Raw genomic sequence first — 8,198 nt, 5'->3', positions numbered from 1 at the left:
ATGACTGGAAATGAGATAGTGAAGCCTTGAGTAAGTAAATGATGCTCTTTGGTAAACAGACCACTCTTCACCCAGTTTTCAGTTCAATTTAAGTTAATAAGCATTTATTGCATCTACTATCTGTAATGTTTTGTGCGAGGCATTATCTGTAGGATTGGAAGATTAATAAGGTACTACTGTTGAGAGCCACAGCCGAAGGGGCCCCAGCAAACTTCCAGCTGCCAGCTGATGATTGGCTCACAGCAGCCCCAGCAACATCTAGCTGATTGGCTCCTCTGCGGTGATGCTCATTGGGCTGTTTCCCTGCCCTTTCAGACCACGGAGCTGCTCATTGGGGGACTTTTTTGGCTCTGCCCACGTGACCCAGCCAATCGGCCTCAAGAGCAGGAGGATTGTGGGAGGTGGAGAGAAGCTTGTGTGGGAGAGAGAGGCTTGTGGAAAGCCGGTGGTGGCAGTTGAGGCTCTGAGGGTTTTTCCTGAGAGGCTGTTTTGTTTGGTGTGTGTGGTTCTAAAAATAAAGTTAGTTTCTTTTGACAAGTGGCTCCTGATTGTGCCCAGCCAGACTGCGGCATACTACTCTCTAGGGTAATTAATTACATTTAATTTTTGTTTGCCTTGATAATGCAAATGATACCCTCTATGTTGGGAGCCCATATCCTTAAGAGAATTGAACATTGTCCCAAGGGCCAGAGTTAAGAAAACCAAAACTGAGTCAATACAGAAGTGTCCGGTGCTGCAATGAACAGGAGCTGAGCAGGACCCTTAGCCTTGAGCGATGGAGGTGTGCAACTGGCTTCTTCTTGGGAGCAGGTAGACCCCACCTCCACTGTGCTGTCTCTCTCTCTCTCTTGTCTGCCTCTCTTGCTTCCCTTGTGGGAACTGGGGCTGAGGAGCCATCACTGAAACCCAAGAAAAAGGTATTTTTTTCTGTCTCTTTGTGATTATTTTGTGCCAACCCAATTCACCTGCAATGACCCTGACTGATTTAGTTGAGAGTGGCGGCATAAATGAAGGTTGTGACTGCCTTTCCTTGCAGATTTTTGATATTGAGTTAACAAACCATCAATCCAGGAATGGTTTAGTCACATTTCTGCAAGAAATCAGGGAACATCCCAGATGAATCCTAAGAGGTCCCTTTCAACCCTGTGCCCTTGAGTATGCAATAGACAATTCACAAGCAGTTCTTAGTTTATTTCTTGCCTATATGTGAGAGACACCCATAGTCTTTTCTGTTGTCTAGAGAGAGCTGAGAAAGATGCTTTTACAATCAATTTGAAGGCTCAATGGTATTGATCTTTTAAGGAAAACACTGACTGCAAGGATATATTTTCTCTCCACCTTTCCTGCTTACTCTTTTTCATCAGTATCAAACCTTGGGTAGGTTCAGTGGATCTGCATCTGGGAAGTATGATTTGATCACGGGCTCCAACCCTTACTAGCCACAAAATAGGAATAATCATAGTATCTCTTCAAATTTTTGTATTCTTTTTAAATATAGCATGTGCCACTATCTGGCACAGTGGCACATGCCTGTAATCCCAGCTACTAAGGAGGTTGAGAGGAGGATCACAAGTTCCAAGCCAACCTTGGCAACTTAGCAAGACCTTTTCTCAAAAGTAAATTAATTAATTAAAAGGACTGGGGATGTAGCTCAGTGGTAGAGCATCACTGGGTTCAATCGCCAGTACCGCAAATAAATATAGTAATATCACAGAGTTCCTTTGTCATGCCAGGCATTGCGCCAAGTACTATGTTAGCTCATTTAATTTTTAAAAGGATAGTGTTAAAACTCCACAACATCATTAGATGATTGTTTTTCTAATGACACACCCCCATATTTCTACCCAAATCCTGTTCCTGTGCATATTCTCTCTCTCTCTCTCTCTGTCTCCATTTCTCCATCTCTCCCTCCCTCCCTCCCTTTCTCTCTCATACACAGATCATACACACACAAAAAGTTCTATTGGTTATCTTTTGAGGAAGAAAATAAAATTAGTTTGGTGAAATGACAGATATGAGAGGAAGAAGAAATATGCATATTATTCTAAAACATAGGCTATACTAAAATTCACATGTTGAAATGTTTCTCAAAACACTAAAGTCAAGAGGTATTTCCATCACATGACATCCAAGAAACAAGATAAATGGTATTTTCTTCCTCTGAAAGTGCCAATGTTAAAAAAAAAAAAAAGATAGAAATGTGGAAATTGGATATATTTAGTCTACCTACCAAAAGTAGGATCATTCAAAATTGTCCTCGGGAATTTACGAGCTGAAATTTCTGGGACCAGGAAATAAAGATATATCCTGTTTTATCTCTCCAGTAGGCAGTGTCTCTGGTAGGGTATCAGGCTACTATCTGGGAACTGCTGAATGATCCAGCCCAGCCTAGAAAAGGTAGAGGGGTAGCTCTATGTTGGTTATAGGATTTGACCTTCATCTGCAATCTTGAAAAACAGGGGGATGTTTAAAATGAAAGGACAGATAAATATTTGCTTCTCTCTCCATTTTCCCCTCTACTTTTTAAAAAATTTTGTTTTAATTAGTTATACATGACAATAGAATGCATTTTGAAACATCATACATAAATGGAGTATAACTTCTCATTCTTCTGGATGTACATGATGTAGAATCACACCAGTTGTGTAATCATTTATGTACATATGGTCATAATGTCCGATTCATTGATTGATTCTATTATCCTTCCGACCCCTATACCCCCTCCCATTCCTTCACTACCCTGGGCTTAATCCAAAGTATCTCTGTTCTTCCCTAGCCCCCATCCTTATTATGAATTAGCATCTGAATATCAGAGAAAACATTCAGCCTTTGCCTCTTGGAGATTGACACCTTACTTGTGCTTCAAACCACTTACATTCCATCTCCTGCCTGGGACCTCCCTCTCTCAACATAGCTCCTGCCCATCATCGCAACTCTTAAAAAGAGAGCATATATTTGAACCCTAAGAATTTATACTCTTGAATGTAAGGGTAAAAAGAAGGAAATATTCTGCTACAATCATACACACATACACACACTTCTGATATAACACCACCAGAAGAATAATGATCCAAACCTCACAGGGGATTAGGTTTTTAAAATTATTTGGTTTTTGAGCTAAATATAAGAAAACACTGTATGCCATGCACTAAATGGTGAAAGTGACATTTTCCTGATTTTAAGTGATTTAAAATTTTAAGTAATTTTTTCAACATTTGCAGTACATTTTCTAAATATTTATGCTTTTGCCCCTTCTTATTTTGTGTAATTTATCTTTTAAAAAATGATGCATAGGCGCTTTCATATCATTAACAAGTTAACCATTTGTGAGATGTGCTAGGTAGATCTTTAACAGTTAGCCAATTGCCTTTTACCTTTAACAAATACTTTTGCAGAAAGTCTTAACATTTATGCCGTCAGTATTTTCTTTCATGGTATCTGAGTCTTGTATCATGTTTTTAAAACATCTTCTCTCAGACTTGATATCTTAAAGTCTTCTACAATTTTCTAGAAATGTATGGGTTTCCTTTTTCTGTTTTTAATTTTTTTTATGCTTACACCTTTGGTCCACCTGAAATTTTTTAACGTCAGGAGTTGAGTACAGGTTCTGATTTTTTTTAGATGATTACTCAATTGTTCCTGAATATTTATTGAATAAATCATCATTTTCTCACCAATCTAAAGTACCAACTATGTCATTGTACAAAAGTCACATAGACTTAAGCTTTTTTCTGGACTTTCAATTCTGTTCCACCTATCTGTCTAACATGAGTTACCCCAGTTATTCTTATTTTCTTCAACTGTATAATATACAGCTAACATAGCTCCCCCTTTTTCATTTGCCATTTTAATTTTTTTCTAATTGATCTTGAATGTATATTGTTCCAGAGGAACTTTAAAATCAGCATCCTAATTCTAAAAGCATTATTGATTATATTTTCATTGAAATCATATAACATTTATAAATAATCTTTGGAGAAATTAATAATATTTAAACTATTGCTATTAGGAATTTTGATTTTGAAAGGTTGTTCAATATGTCTTTTTAATATCTAAAGATTCAACCATATGATTTTTCTTTTGGTTCCATATACACAGTTAATTATGCTTCCTTTGAATTGCTGGAATTAATGCCACTTGGTCAGGACTTCATGTTCTTTTAATATGCTACTAAATTCTGTGTTTCAAATGAGTATTAGAATTTGTCCATCAATATTTATTGTAAGTGAAATTGATCTGTTTTTTTTTCTCTTTAGAGTCATTTAATTTAGTGAGTCTTTTTTCAATTGATATTGTGTTAGCTGTATGCAAAATAATTAGGAACCTTTCCTTATTTAGATTTATCTTTTTAAAAAATGTTTGGTGAAGTTCAATTGTGAAATTGTTCTCAATGCTTTAGGGAAGGAAGCACTTTACCAACTTTTTCTGTTTAGTATCACATTCTCCACCACTCTGTGGCAATTGGTCCATTTGTATTTTTTTCCCTTCTTAGTTCCTTTTATAATTTTTCATTTGTACATACTTTTATGTGATACAATTTTTAAAATTAGTTGCAGTATTAATCAATGCCCCTCACGATATTTTTTAATTAATTTTTAAAATTTATATATGAAAGCAGAATGCATTACAATGCATTACAATTCTTATTACACATAACACAATTTTTCATATCTCTGGTTGTATACAAAGTATATTCACACCAATTCATGTCTTCATACATGTACTTTGGCTAATAATGACCATCACATTCCACCCTCATTTCTAACCCCATGCCCCCTCCCACCCCTCTGCTCTATCTAGAGTTTGTCTAATCCTCCCATGCTCTCCCTCCCTACGTGACTATGAATCAGCCTCCTTATATCAAAGAAAATATTCGACATTTGGTTATTTGGGATTGGCTAACTTCACTTAGCATTATCTTCTCTAACTCTATCCATTTACCTGTAAATGCCATGATTTCAGTCTCTTTTATTGCTCATGTGTTTATATGCCACATTTTTTTTTTATCCATTCATCTATTGAAGGGCATCTAGGTTGGTTCCACAGTTTCGCTATTGTGAATTGTGCTGCAATAAACATTGATGTGGCTGTGTCCCTGTAGTATGCTGTTTTTAAGTCCTTTGGGTATAGACCGAGGAGAGGAATAGCTGAGTCAAATGGTGGTTCCATTCCCAATTTTCCAAGAAATTTCCATACTGCTTTCCATATTGGCTGCACTAATTTGCAGTCCTACCACCAGTGTATTAGTGTACCATTTTCCCCACATCCTCACCAACACTTATTGTTGTTTGTCGTCATAATAGCTGCCATTCTGATTGAAATGAGATGAAATTTTAGAGTAGTTTTGATTTGCATTTCTCTAATTGCTGGCAATGATGAACATTTTTTCATATATTTGTTGGTTGATTGGATATCATCTTCTGAGAAATGTCTGTTCAGGTCCTTGGCCCATTTGTTGATTGGGTTATTTGGTTTTTGTTTGTTTGTTTATTTGTTCTTTGTGTTTAGCTTTTTGAGTTCTTTATATACTCTAGAGATTAGTGATATAACTGATGTGTGAGGGGTAAAGATTTGCTCCCAAGATGTAGGCTCTCTATTTACCTCACAGATTGTTTCTTTTGCTGAGAAGAAAGTTTTTAGTTTGATTCCATCCCATTTATTGATTCTTGGTTTTAATTCTTGTGCCATAGGAGTCTTATTAAGGAAGTTGGGGCCTAGTCCCACATGATGGAGATTAGGGCCTACTTTTTCTTCTATTAGACGCAGGGTCTCTGGTTTTATTCCTAGGTCCTTGACCCATTTTGAGTTGAGTTTTGTGCATGGTGAGAGATGGGGATTTAATTTCATTTTGTTGCATATGGATTTCCAGTTTTCCCAGCACCATTTGTTGAAGAGGCTATCTTTTCTCCAATGCATATTTTTGGCACCTTTGTCTAATATAATTGTAGTTTTGTGGGTTAGGCTCTGTGTCCTCTATTCTGTACTATTGGTCTACCAGTCTGTTTTGGTGCCAATACCATGCTGTTTTTGTTACTATTGTTCTGTAGTATAGTTTGAGGTCTGGCCTAGTGATACCACCTGCTTTACTCTTCCTGCTAAGGATTGCTTTAGCTATTCTGGGTCTCTTATTTTTCCAGATGAATTTCATGAATCTTTTTCTATTTCTATGAGGAATGTCATTGGGATTTTGATCAGAATTGCATTAAATCTGTATAGTGGTAGTATGGTAGTATGGTCATTTTGATAATATTAATTCTGCCTATCCAAGAGCAAGGTAGATCTTTCCATCTTCTTGGTCTTCTTTAATTTTTTCTTGGTCTTCTTTCTTTAGGGTTCTGTAATTTTCATTATATAGATATTTCACCTCTTTTGTTAAGTTGATTCCCAAGGTTGTTTTTTTTTTTGTTTGTTTGTTTGTTTTTTGAGGCTGTTGTAAATGGGGTAGTGTTCCTTTTAGAGGATTTGTCACTGATATACAGAAATGACTTTGATTTTGGGGTTTTGATTTTATATCCTGCTACTTTGCTGAATTAATTTACTAGTTCTAGAAGTTTTTTGGTGAATTTTTTTGGGTCTTATAGGTATAGAATCATATTGTCAGCAAATAGTGCTAGTTTGAGTTCTTCTTTTCCTGTGTGTATCCCTGTAATTTCTTTCATCTGTCTAATTGCTCTGGCCAGTGTTTCAAGAACTATGTTAAATAGAAGTGGTGAAAGACAGCATCCCTGTCTTGTTCTAGTTTTTAGAGTGAATGCCTTCAGTTTTTCTCCATTTAGAATGATGTTGGCCTGGGGCTTAACATAGACAGCCTTTATGATGTTGAGATATGTTCCTGTTTTCCCTAATTTTTCTAGCGTTTTGAACATGAAAGCATGCTGTATTTTGTCAAATGTTTTTTTCTGCATCTATTGAGATGATAATATGGCTCTTATCTTTAAGTCTATTGATGTGATGAATTACATTTATTGATTTCTGTTTGTTGAAACAAACTTTTATCCCTGGGATGAATCCCACTTGATCATGGTGCACAATCTTTTTGATGTGTTTTTGTATTTGATTTGCCAGAATTTTATTGAGAATTTTTGCATCTATGTTCATTAGAAATATTGGTCTGAAATGTATTTTTCTTTTTTATGTGTCTTTGCCAGTTTTGGAACCAGGGTGACATTGGCTTCATAGAATGAATTTGGAAGTGCTCCTTCTTTTTCTATTTCCTGAAATAAATTGAAGAGTATTGGTATTAGTTCTTCTTTAAAGGTCTTGTAGAACTCACCTGTGTATCCAACCGGTCCTGGGCTTTTCTTGGTTGGTAGATTTTTTTATGGCATCTACTATTTTGTCACTTGAAATTGACTGTTTACATTGTGTATATTATCCTGATTCAATTTGGGCAAATCATATTATTCTAAAAATTTATCAATGCCTTTGATATTTTCTATTTTATTGGAGTACAGTTTTCAAAATAATTTCTAATTATCTTCTGTATTTCCGTAGTGTCTGTAGTGATATTTCCTTTTTCATCACATACGTTAGTAATTTCAGTTTTCTCTCTTCTTCTCTTCATTAGCATGGCTAAAGGTCTGTCAATTTTATTTATTTTTTCAATGAACCAACTTTTTGTTCTGACAATTTTTTCAATTGTTTCTTTTGTTTCAATTGCAGTGATTTCAACTCTGATTTGAATTATTTCCTGTCTTCTACTGCTTTGGTTTAGATTTGTTCTTCTTTTTCTAAGGCTTTGAGATGTAATGTTAAGTCATTTATTTATTGACTTTTTCTTATTTTAAGGAATGAACTCCATGCAATGAATTTTCCTCTTAGAACTGCTTTCATGGTGTCCCAGAGATTTCAGTAAGTTATACCTGTGTTCTCATTTACCTCTAAAATTTTTTTAATCTCCTCCTTGATGTCTTCTGCAACCCATTGTTCAGTCAGTAGCATATTATTTAGTCTCCAGGTGTTCAAGTTGCTTTTATTTCTTATTTTATCATTGATTTCTAATTTCATTCCTTATGATCTGATAGAATGCAGGGTAGTATCTCAACTTTTTTATTTTTGCTAAGAGTTGCTTTCTCTAAAATATATGGTCTACCATCTCACTCCAGTAAGATTGGCAGCCATTATGAAGTCAAACAACAACAAGTGCTGGCGAGGATGTGGGGAAAAGGGTACACTTGTACATTGCTGGTGGGACTGCA

At 35.8% G+C, this 8,198-nt stretch overlaps 1 long non-coding RNA gene across 1 annotated transcript in view; it reads right to left on the bottom strand.

Annotated features, from left to right (window-relative positions):
* Window positions 1-791: 791 nt before the first annotated feature.
* LOC125615578 overlaps window positions 792-8,198 on the bottom strand; it is a 14,542-nt gene continuing 7,135 nt past the window's right edge. Inside the window, exons 2-3 of the long non-coding RNA XR_007346213.1 lie at window positions 2,231-2,388; window positions 792-899 (exon numbers count right to left, since the gene is read on the bottom strand). This is a non-coding gene — a long non-coding RNA (uncharacterized LOC125615578). The remainder of the gene's footprint in view (window positions 900-2,230; window positions 2,389-8,198) is intronic.

Source organism: Marmota marmota, unplaced genomic scaffold, assembly GCF_001458135.2.
Source record: "Marmota marmota marmota unplaced genomic scaffold, marMar, whole genome shotgun sequence".
Taxonomy (NCBI): domain Eukaryota; kingdom Metazoa; phylum Chordata; class Mammalia; order Rodentia; family Sciuridae; genus Marmota; species Marmota marmota.
Note: the sequence above shows the minus strand (reverse complement) of the source record. Positions and strands in the feature narration are given on the sequence as shown.